Consider the following 12263-nt stretch of genomic DNA (forward strand, 5'->3'; position numbering starts at 1 on the left):
TGCTGAGCAGAACCCTGTAGTCCCAAAAAGTATTGGCTTTTCAGTATTCATTGTAAAGGGGGTCTAGTACAAGGAGCTTAATTGGAATTGTGTTTCACGTCCTCTCCATGTTGGAAGAAGGGAGTGTTCCCATATTTCACGTTAGCTTAGGAGAGGTGAGGTGCTAGTGAACGCTGTGGGGGGAGTGGGGAGGAAACACCTCAGTTAGAGTGGTTCCAAAACAGCTCAGAAACAAAAATGTTAAAATTGTCTTCCTCAAGAACTATAAGACTGCATCTTGTATTTACTTCTGCCCAAATCACTGTTTATACCACTAGTTTTATTAAATATCAGGAATGAGCTATACATTTTTATAATTGAAAATCATAACAGTTAAACTCCGTAGAAGTTTATAATTACAAGATATACCAAGTTCTTTGATTTATATGGTTTATGGCTACTCAAATTCACCTTTTAAATTTGCAGCAGTACTTTTATTTAATCCTTAGCTAAGGTGTGCTACATCTTACTTGAATAGTGGTGTGTGCTGAACTTGAAGAACTTAATGAAATGATGGAAATAAATTATCAAGAAAAGATACTGTAGTACAGTGGAAAACTATCATGTCTGACTCAAAGGAAGAATTTCTCAGCACAATTTGGACATCTAGTTAAAAAATAAATTTAAATTTACTCTCGTGCATTTCTTCTGATTGTTTCTTCAGTATAACTTAGCAAAGATCCTCCATAATATGTTGGAAATGGATTTCAACCTGCACACCAATATTCAGCTCTTATGAGTGTCCTGCTGGCATTGGAGGAGGAGCCATGAAATGGAGTTTTAATAATCATTTGATCACTCATTTATAGCAGTTGCTTAAATGTCTGTTATTGATAAGGTGTTTGACTTAAGAAGCAAGTTACCAGATTCCTAGCAGTTCCAAAACTTGAGCAAAATACTTTTACAGCTACTGTGTTATTATATACTTAATTTCACTTTATCAACGACTTAGTTTGCTAAACTCAAGTTATAATTTTACTGTTTTATTCAACGTAGTTTGCATTTTTTCAAAGTGTTAAAGGCTTAGTTTTTTCTAGCAATCGTTTATTTTTAAGTCTCAGCTTCTGTAGTCTGATTATTAAAGAATGACAATTGCATTGCTTAAACCTTTCCAAAATAAACTCGAAGTAAAAGATCACCGCATGATTTTGGTGACTCTGTATAAAAACCTGACCACTTTTTGTCCCTTCTACATTTGGACATTAAGCCCATTTCTGTAACTTGAACTACACAGAAAAAAAAAAAATTACAGAGGGCACTCTTATTATAAGGCTAGGAGAAAAATAAATGTGAAGTGCTGAGCAAAAAGTCTTAAACCTCATAAAAATATTTGGTCCCAAGATCTATAGACCCTACTGAATGAATGTATTTTCAGCAAGACTTAATTGTTATCCAAAAATTGCTGGTGGCCCATCCATAGAACAGCAAGGACCTATCCTAGAAGTGTGTCAGCAGCAATCTTTGATCATGCATGACTTGAGGTGGAATATGTGTGTGATTAAGGATTGCTTGTATGGTGGAGGTTATCAGTGGAATTCTGTCATACACGTGAACTGCTTGAGCAGCTCAGAGCCTTATAGAAAGAGTGTACCACGTTGTGTTCCTGTTTTTTTTTCTAAAGCAACAACAAAAAGAAGTTAGAGCTTCTGTTAACTTAGAATTTGAATGAAGCTGTTGTAGTCTATTGGCTTAAATTGTCCTTTGAAACCCAGAGCAGTTTTGTTGAGCATGTATTAGTTGATAAAATGTGTAGAGTAGGGAGAAAAAAAATCCTGCTTGTACTAAAGGGAAACCATAAGCTTTTGGTCTCATTCAAATAAAATAGTCAAGGTGGATCTGCGATACTTGGTTATCGATCAGGAACTTCTGAAATTTTAGAACAGGAGAATCCCTCTGAAGAAATGTTTTAACAACTTGGAGGTTACCAGAAGCTCTGAAAGACAGTTCAGAATATATTTTCTGATGTCCAGAAATCTGCAAGTGCCAATTTTGTATTTTAACTCCTTCCTTTTACCTGACTATCAGGGAAGCGTGGTTGAGGCTGACCTGACATGTCATGATGTCGACTTGCTAGGTGGGGTTCGCAGGGGACAATAACCTTGGAGTTATCGGTAAGACAACTTTCTTTCTCATTTCCTTCAGTAAGGTCAAAGGGTTGGTGTGGGATGGGAGGAGGGAGGATATGAGCTCCACAGACCTGAGCCACTGGAATAACTTTCAAAATCTGCCATTACCATGGAGAGATTTCAAGTTGTGGAAGGTAAAAAAGGTTGAGGTTAAATTTGTCCGTGTTCAAGAGAGGCGTGGCGTAGGTTCTTGAAATTAATTTGAAAATAAAGGTGACTTGCACTTCAGAAGAAAGGTGGATGCTCTTTTAGGGGAGCTGGAAGCATAAAACATTTTGAACATTTAAATTTTTCCTCTCTGATTAAATCCAGGTATGGGTTGGATTTCTTTCCCCAACCGTGGAAAAGCAAAGAATTTGCAGCACACTTCTTCCAAGCTTAAGAATGCTATTAAGAAATGTGTCCAAGTAGATCTCTGGAAAAATAATAAAATTTTGCCTTGGAAATAACAACACTGGCATATCATGAGTTTGAATCATTTACATAATTAAACATGATAATACTTAGAAGGCACTAATTGAGAGAGAATGGCTTTTATACCAAGGGACAGTTGTAGTTGATCTCATTATAAAATCCCACTGGATTTTAATAATCATCTCTTTTTGTGGAGGGCATATGTTGATTCTAGACAAACAAATACCAAAAGCTGAAGAACAGGTTTGCAAATCAAATACTTGGACATGTTGAATTCTCCATGGCAGCTGCTCATCTTGCACCTTTCCTCAGCCAGCAGACTTGTCTTTTCCTGCTTGTACGTTCATGCAGTACTTGGAAAGGAGCAGAGAAGTTGGAAAAGCTTACTAGGCTTAGAGGAGCATTCCAGGTGCACTCATTGTTTTCCGTGGGACTGAATAGCATGCCAGTTCTGACACCAACTGCAGAAGAAGTGTGCCTGGTGAGTACAGGTATTTTGTAAGGATTTTTCAGAAATGAAGTGTTTGTTTAATTCCAGATAAACTTTACTTGGCATATCCCAACCTGAGAACAGTGATGATCACACCAAGTCATCAATGTTGTTTCACTTCAAAGATCATAAACAGAAAAAAAGAGGATTGATCTCTTAATCCTGGATTTTCCAATCTGCATGTCCCATAGAGCTGCTGATAGTGAGTGTATAGGATGTGATGCACATGCTCAGGTGGCCTGTCTCTGGGAGAGGAAGCAGATAAAACCACTGAATGGATTGGCTTTTACACATTTTGAGATTTTACAATTTGGAGATAGCTGGAAATAACGGAAATGGGACATGCTTCTTTCATACAGCATCACTCTCGTAGTGTAGTTTATGAGTTCAGAACACAATGTCAATATATTTATGTGATCTTAAGCTGCCAAATTGCATTAAATGCAGAAAAAAAAAAGGAAAAATGAAAAGCAGATCAAATTCCAGTTCTGTCCTTGGTTCAGACACAAGCTTCACTTTTTTCCTTCCTTAGCACCAGTAAACATGCAGTCTTCTCATTGGATTTTCCTGCTGAACTTCCTGCAGAGCTTGTATAAATGTAGGATACACTGTTTTTTCTCTCTCTCATTTTAAATCTTTACAGCAGCCTGTGAGAGGTGATCGTATTTCTGTTTTAATTTCAAGGAATGAGTATCCACTGCTTCAGCACCTGTTCAATGACATTATTCTTTCTGACATACCTTGAGACATTTCAGATTTGGTGTGCAGAAGGTGCATACCCAGCTGGAATTTCAGAGGAGATGTAGTGTAAGCATTAATTTCATGATGGGAAAGGAATCTAATTCTGGAGAGCATTCAGCTGTCTTAGCAATGGATGCTTCTTTCTGTTCTCAAGTTCCCTGCTATGCTGCTTTAACTGCTGCACAAAAAGGGAAGTGAAACACTGAAAGTCCCGTGATTAAAAATACTTGCGGTTCTTAAAAAAAGCCAAAACCAACCAAACAACCTTTACAAAACCCCAAAGTCCCCAACAAGGAAAGCCAGCATGGCTGTGCCCACAGCACTCTGCAGACTGGGCACCTTTTCCTTCTCCCCCTGGGAAGGGCAGAGGAATTGCAGTAGTGTCCTTGCAGGTAGGTGGTAGCTGGTCAGGTTTGGGAAACACCCCACTAATGCAGCAGTTCAGGAACAGCTGGATCATTTTTCAGTAAACATGAGTTACTGGCAGGGATGGCTCTAGTCCTACATCAGATCTGGGACCTCTTATTAAAGTGTGCCACTCCAGGAAAAGAACTGTGAATTCCTTTTGCTTTCTGTTTTTGCTGTTACAAGCACTTTTTAGATATTTTGTAATTCTGTTCGTGCATCAGTGGGTGTCCTCTTCCCACCTTGGAAGAGTCCTTGATGCAGTATCAGGAAGGTCAGAGTTGAAAGGGCTGTGGTGAGATGATCACAGAACTGTGCTGGGAATCCAGAGATCTTGTACAGTGCTAAGATTTAAGCCAAGAGAATATCAGCACACTAACATTCTGCAAGTCAAGTTCAACAGGGTCAAAACCTGGAGGAGTGTAGATTATAAAATGATCCTTTAATAACCAGATAGCTGAGCAGTAAGCTCATAAATAGGGAGTCATGCTTACTCCAGAAAGTTGAGCAGCCACCTTTATTCTCCTGTTTCCAAACAGTTCTGGATTCAATTTAAAAATTTTGGTAGACACAGCTTTAAAGATGACTCTTAACCATAACCATTTCTGTCAGATTTGTTTTTCTCTCTCACCTCTTTTCTTTCAACTATTATATAGGTGTTCACTACAAAAACCCCTATTAATGAATACCTAGTCAGTATTTATGCCATTCATGTTGTTTTAGGTTTCTGTAGCTTTGATTTTCCAACTTGCTGTACATTTGCAGGATGCTAATACATTGCATTACATCTAATGGGCAGTGTGTAGGCTTTTTGATAGAGCACTGCTGAGCTGAGCATACAGGTCAGAGGCAAAATTCCATTTCAGGCTGAAGAGTGAGTCTGTAGCAGTTCTCCTGCTGAACTTGGCAGCAGGATTCCTCTCTGAGCTGCTTCTCATTCAGAGCCAAAGTGACACTTGACCATCAGTGCTGCTCCCCTTGATACAATGAGGCTCCTCTCTGGAAGCAGCTCTTGCTACTCTGATACTGTACAAACCACTAATTCTGAGGAGAGACATTGAAATTAAGGTTCCTGAGAAATGAGGGTGCTTAAACCCTTAATGGTACCATTGTAGCTTCTTGCTTCTACTCTTCCTTTCCTCTCCCACTGTTGGTTGGATGTTCACCTGTACTCATCTCCTTATGTAGAGAGAAAGAGGAGAAATGGATCTGTTGAGCCAACAAGATGCTGGTGCAGATGCAAAGCCCTGTTGCAAGGTTTGAGATTTTTTTTGAGTGGACCTTGCTGTTTTTCAAATGATTTTTTATGTGGTATGTAAAGGTGAAAATATGGCAGGATTCTTCAAATTTCTCTGATATTATTCCTTATCTACATGAAGTATGAGAACTTGAGTTAATAATTTTGTCAGCATTTCTAGATGATAGATGTTGCAGAGAAATGTAGGCATGCACTTAGGAGCTAATTTGCTCATAAAATCATTTTATGCAAAAAAACATTCATCATTCTTCATTCATCATGTTTGTGAAGCATTAGAACATATATTTTCTTTAATGTTCTGGTAAACATTAAATCTTTTCTACGTTTCTTTCATGGCAGTTCATAGAAAATAAATGTGCTTTTTTTCCCCTCTCCTTTTTTTACTTGACTGACTCTTGGTTATAAAGTTCCAGCCTTTTCTCTCATGTCAAATAGATGTTTTCACCTACATGCCTTAGGAGTGGGTTCAGAAGGGTTTGCAGTGTAGCATGAAAAATCTAAAGGTCACAAATTAAATCTATTTCACTGGGCCAAAGTGGGGTCCTTGCAGTGAAGGCTGCACCTGTGGGAGAGAAGTATCTCCACCAATGTAGGTCATCATCTTCTTTCATTGGAAATAGCTTGAAAAATCCTTTTAGCAGCTAGGCTGAGGTTTAAAATAGAAGCAGCTCAAGAGCATCAAATGTGTGGCTGTATCAGGAGAAGTTGCTGAAGTGAGATACAGATGTGCAAGTATCTGAGTAGCTCCCTGTGATTTTTCTGGTGTGCAGTGTGGGATGGGCAGGGTGTTTATTTACACATATGGAAGAAAATTAATGTGGTTATTCAGGTCTTAATTGCTGTGATTAGCTCCACCTCTTCTTAGACTGAGGAGTAAGTAATAATGGAAATTCCAGGAGTTGAGCAGAAAGGACAAAACAGTGAAATATGTAAAATTATTTCAGGTGTACAGCTTCAGATATAGGCAGGTAGTAACCATTCCCCAGCTGAGGACAGCTGCTGGCAAGTTATTTATAGGTTTTCCTTATAAATAATAAAATAATCTGGTGATAATGCCCATATACAAGGAGAAATGAGTGATACATTTGAGATGCAGATAGTGGCTGCTGTTTCTACTGTAGACAGGGAATAAAGCAAGTGGCACAGATCTGTGTGGGTGAGTGGGGGAATTCCACCCAAAGACTGGAATGATGGTGGCACCCCTTGTGCATTACAGGATCTTGTTAAAGGACTGTTCCAAGTGTGCTCTGGAGGTGTCTGGCAGGAGCTTGCTGTTTGACTTCAATCTCCCTGTAATATCTCTGAAGAACACGTTTGGGCTGTGCTTCTGGAGTGGGTCGTGTTTGCTTTCCTGAAAATGTGCCCATCACAGACCAGTAGACTCCAGTTCTGAGCTGTGCATATCAGGCAAATAAAGCCATCTCAGGTTTTTGGAGCAAAAATGTATGTGAAGTCTAAAACTCTGAATTGCAGTAAAAGTTTCCAGAGGAATTTTGCATAGGCAGTTAAAGGAGCACTTGCAGTAATGTTAAAGTTACATTAAAAGAAATCTGATGTAGTCTTGGTCTTCTGTGTCGTTATGTCTTAAATCTTTCTAAATATGATGACTGGGTACAAAGTAGCAGTAGTATTTAGGTAGGGAGAAGAGAGCTGGTAAAGCTGTAGGGTTTTTTATAAGAAAGTAACATAAGCTTTTTTTTTTTTTTTTAAGAGAATGCTTGCAGTGGGCTGTATCTTTCCATTTTCATCTCTTCCTCTCAGCTCAATTAGTCCCACTAGGATTTTATCCTTTGGAGAAAGGATATAGGAAAAAAACTGCTTTATGAGTGTATCGTGAAAATCACAGCAGCAATGGAACAGCTTTTTCCTAGCATGAAATCCAAACCCAAAGTAGCAACTTGCTTGTAGGCTGGGTAACCAGGGGAGGAGTAGGAAGTACTAACACTAAATTATATCTGTGCTGTCTCCTGTGGCTGTTTCATTAGAGCTCCTACAAGCTTGAAATGCAATGAAGTTGTGTGTTTTACATCTTTTTAACCATTGTGTTTTTCTTGCAAAGCCTCTAGTAATAAGTTAATTAATGCAGGACAGACCACAAGGATGTTTGGTGTAACTATTTTTTTCTATTTAAAAATACATGTTTTTCAGATACTGAGCTGGATCTGGCCATAGAGACTGTGAACTTTGCTCTTGATGTAACAGAAACATGGGGTACATAATTCACATTGATTCTCTATTGTCAGGTACTGTGTTGGTAGGTGAAAATTAGATAATGATGCCTGAATTGATTAATCCCCTGGGAACAGAGGAACTGCAGTGTATAAATATGTAGGAAGACTTCCAGGAGGAAGCGTGGGATTGGCAGAGCCAGGTGGATCTCAAGCAAAGACAGACTCCTTTTTGATGCACAGAGCTTATGTTAGCAAAAAATTCTTCCCTGTTCCAAACTGAGACCACAAAACCTTTAGTGAGAAAAAAAGCCCACAATCAGACTTTAATACCAAGAGCCTGAGAATGATTGCAGTTACTTACAGAGATAGGATTGCTTGATGAAAATTGAGATGTAAGTGTGATTAGATGTTCATTTGCTTGTTACACTCATGGTTCAGTCCTGTCATTAAAACAGTTCAGCCAGTGCAGGTGTCTTACAGCTGCCTGTGAGAAGATGGCTGGTGGCAGAATGAAAGGAGGAGCAAAAGCCTATGGCTGTGTAAATGCACACTTTTTTTTTCCCCTCTATTAGTTGTCTAAATAAGTTATTTTAGAAACTACAGTTATTAACAGCAATCAGAAATCAGGCTCTGAAGAAGTTAAAATTCACTTTTATATCTTCAGTACATGAGAGCCTGGACCCCTTTATCTACCAATAATGTTTTAGCTTCCATTCTCATCTCATCTCATAATCCCTGAAGAACATTCATGGTGCTGTATGAATTGAGTTGGTAAGTTACCTCTCCTTGTACATGTGGAGAAGTTTGATTTCTGTCTTTCCTGAAAGGATTTCAGGGCTTCATTTATGCCATCAGATATTACAGCCTCTGCACACACACTAGGATACTAAAGCTGTGGCACAGTATGAAGTCAGTTGGAGCCTGGATATGCTTTTAAATTTACAAAAATCTAGCAAAATTCCTATTTTCCTCTAGGTGACTCTTGGCCTGTGGCAGTGCTGTGGGTTGTAGCCTTTAGGGCAGTGCTGCTCTTCACTGCCTCACTGATGGAGCTGCTGGCTGATGTCTGGCAGAGCAGGAAACAGGTGGAAAGGTTTTACTAGAGCACAATTATCAATCACATCCTGGATTCTTGGCCTGGGTACCACGCTCTTAAACTTGTTAGAACAATACCTGGAATAATCAAGATATGCTCCGCTACTTAAATCAAGTTTATTTTTAGCCCAGTGGTTTTTGAATCAAAGCTGCTCAGGCAAAACTTGGTTTTGAAGTATTTATAATTGCTTCTTACAGTGTTGCACACAATTTTCAGCTGAATCTGGACTGAAGGAATTTGGGCATACCAGTAGATGGCTGCTCAGTGCCCCTTTGCAACCTTACACTGGGGAAAAAATAAAAAAAGAAGTAATAACTGACAAGTAGAGAAATTGGACAGAAGATTATATGACTCCCTAGTTTCTTTTCAATACTTATTGCTACGTTTTTTGAATATTTTTCCTTTTCTAGGCATTTTCTACATTTCTGGACTTAGGCTTTGTGTCTCTCAATCTCTTATGGTTCATCATGCACCAGTAGTCAGCAGGGTCAGAAGGCTTGGCTCATATTTACCTCACAGTTTAGAACTGATTCTCCTTGCAAACATTTAAGAATGAAAAAAAAAAAAAAAAAGAAACTAGTATTTCACAGCTTCCTGGTTTTCTATATTTTAAATTGAAGTGATTAGGAAGCTGGATTTTAATGAGCTTTTAGTAGAAGTGAGATAAATGTTTGTGTAACTGCTCATTATATTTGTCTGAAAATGCCTTTTTGGGTGTTGCCTGACTCTCAGTGCCTTCTCAGGTACCTGCTGCTTTGCAAGGCTCAGGTGTGGAATATTGGTGAGCCTGACACCACAAGAGAGGCAGAGGAGGATAAAAATCAGTTGTGTTCTCAGAAGTGGAGCTCAGTGCCTGCTTTTTTCACCTGTGATTTGGGTTGGGAGAAGAATTGAACCAAATAGTTGTGGTGTTTTGCCCATTGATACCTGGTGAAGAGCAGCACAGAGCTGCATGACCTGCCTGAAGGAGGGCAGCCCTTGGGAGCTGGAGAGAGGTAAGGCATTGGTGATCTTTTCCTTGCTCAGCCTTTGCTTTCTTTGTGCTTGACCTATGCCTGCAGCCTCCTCTCTTTGGTCACAAAGGTGTCAGGCCCTATACACCTCAATCCTTTCCAGTTTCTCTCAGGGAAGTTCCTGGTCTTGCCAAAATCTAAACAAAAAAAGTGTAGCTTTGCCTGCAGCTTTTCAGCTTTTATATGTTTTGCCACAGAAGTCTGTGCTTGTCTGTGTTTCCACTTCATGTGTGACCCTTTCCTCTTTGGGCTTGGATCTTTTCCCCTTTTCATGGTGGCTCTTCAAGGCTTGGTCTTCCAGCCTCCTACCTGGCTTATGTTCACAAAAAGTAAAATATTTACAGTTCTTTTGTTCATTTTTGATGGGTTTTGTCCAAGAACAGGACCTCCTGACATCAGAATCCAGGGTAATGTCTTAGGTGTGGCAGTAGTAGGTGATGTTGTTAGAGGTGATTCTGCTTCATTGACTTGAAAAACCTTCCCATTCTGTTGAGGTGTTCCCATCTCTGTAGCACTGCTGAGTTGGAGGAGTTTCCATCTTCCAGAGCATTACCAGAAGTAACAAGAGGGATGAGATCAAGCCTTTTTTGGCTTTGTGGTTTTGCTCTGTTGTCTGAGCCCTTTCTGATACAAATTGTGTGTCTTGACACCCAGGAGTTTTAGGTCCAGGAGTCAGCTTGGTTTGAGTGAGCTTTAGAGCTTTATATCAGCAACACTGATGGCAGGACCCCATCAACCTTCACAGCTTCTTGCAACAGTTATTTCTTGGTTGCATCCATTTGAGGCAAGATTTTCCTCTGGGTTCTTTGATCTCTGGTCTCTGGCATGTGCTGGATCATCAGCCTGGCTTAGTTAATGCCTCTTGATCTCTTCAGGCTTCATTCATTTTTTAGAGAAAGGGGATGTTGTGATCACAATTCTTGAGTCTTAAAATCTCTGGTTTCTCTGGAATTGGCTGTTTTGTGTTCAGGGCTTTTGGCTGTTAGTCTTAGAAGAGGCTCTTGCGGGTGTGATAGTGCGCTGCCTCCTGCAGTAGTACCTTGTTACCTCGACAGGTAACATCACTTGCATAAGCAACACAAAATCTTGCAGACACTTATATGTCATTCACGAGAGTACATCAGAATAATTTAAGACTTTCAATCCTTGCCTTGTCTTAAAAAGAGACGGAGCAAACACCAGATAATGTCACTGCTGCACAATGCTATGAATTGCCTGAGCAGATGTTACTGAAGTGACTGTTGCATCATCTGCAGGATGTTCAGGTTGACCCATCTCTGAACAGTTTCTCTCCTTAATGGCCAGTTTGGAAAAGATGATGATCTGTTCCACAACAGCTGGGATTTCTCTTTATTCTGCATGCTTAAGAGAAGCATCTAAAAAATAGCAGGAGAAACAGAATTCAAAAGAAGAAAGCCTTACTGCTAAAATCAATAAATGTGTATATTCATTACTTACCGTGGACCAAACCTCTCAACTGGTATTCAAAAACTGGAGTGCAAAACCAGCTGAAATCAGCTCTGGCAGTATGTCACATTTCCTTTAGTGAGCTGAAGCAGTAGCTCAGGTGAACATCACCTGTAATCTTGTTTTCAGATTCAGTCAAGATTTAGCTTACAGATAATTGTATGATGCAAAGAGTTGTAGCTTATTTTAGAAAAAAAACCAGTAAGGATCTTTCCAAGTCTACCTCAGTAATTTGGGATATTTGGTGGAATGTGAAATAGGTGACTTTATTTCCATTATTTTTGGTTTTATAGAGAAGAAGGAGGATGGTGTAGGTAACACCTGCTCATGCTCACTGCAGTTCTGTAAACACTGTGTGTGAGAGTTGATTAACCATTTGCATATTAATATTACTACCTAGCAATCTCAAATTATTCACCACATTCATGAAGAGCCTTTCCTGAGATTGTCAATTATGTTTTATTCATGTTTCCTGCTTTTGTATCTGCTGAACGCCAGCTCCCTCTTTTTCCATGGGCTAGGATTGCAGGATCTGTGCTCTTTGTTTTGATAACTTTCTCCTCTTTGAAATGCCATTATTTCTGGTCTGTTTTTAGATGATGAAGGATAGACACTGTGATGGGCACTAAAGCATGGACTTGAAGTGTGCACTCTGGTGGCAGGTACTCCCATCTGGTCCTGGTGGTCTGACGTGTCTGAGGAAGGTTTAGGTGCTGCGTGTCTTAGCTGTGGTTTTCTCCATTGATTCATTTCAGTGTTTGAAATGTTTATCTTTATTTATAGCATATCCAACAGCTTTGTTGCAACAGAGGAGGTAAGTTTAGAGCTTGGGGCTGGGGGCTAAGGGGTTGACAGCCAAGCTCTGGATAGTTAATCTGTTTTGGAGTTTTTTTCTGATACAATCCTTAAAGTTTGTGCACAGATTTGGATTTATGGCCATCTGTCAGATTGACCAGACAGCTGCTAAAACCATTACAAAATGGCAAGAAACAGGGTATTTATTATATATTATATGGGCAGGAGAAGAGACTAATTTGAGTATT

This window comes from Zosterops lateralis (assembly GCF_965231275.1).
Source record: "Zosterops lateralis genome assembly, chromosome: 28".
In the NCBI taxonomy this organism is placed as follows: domain Eukaryota; kingdom Metazoa; phylum Chordata; class Aves; order Passeriformes; family Zosteropidae; genus Zosterops; species Zosterops lateralis.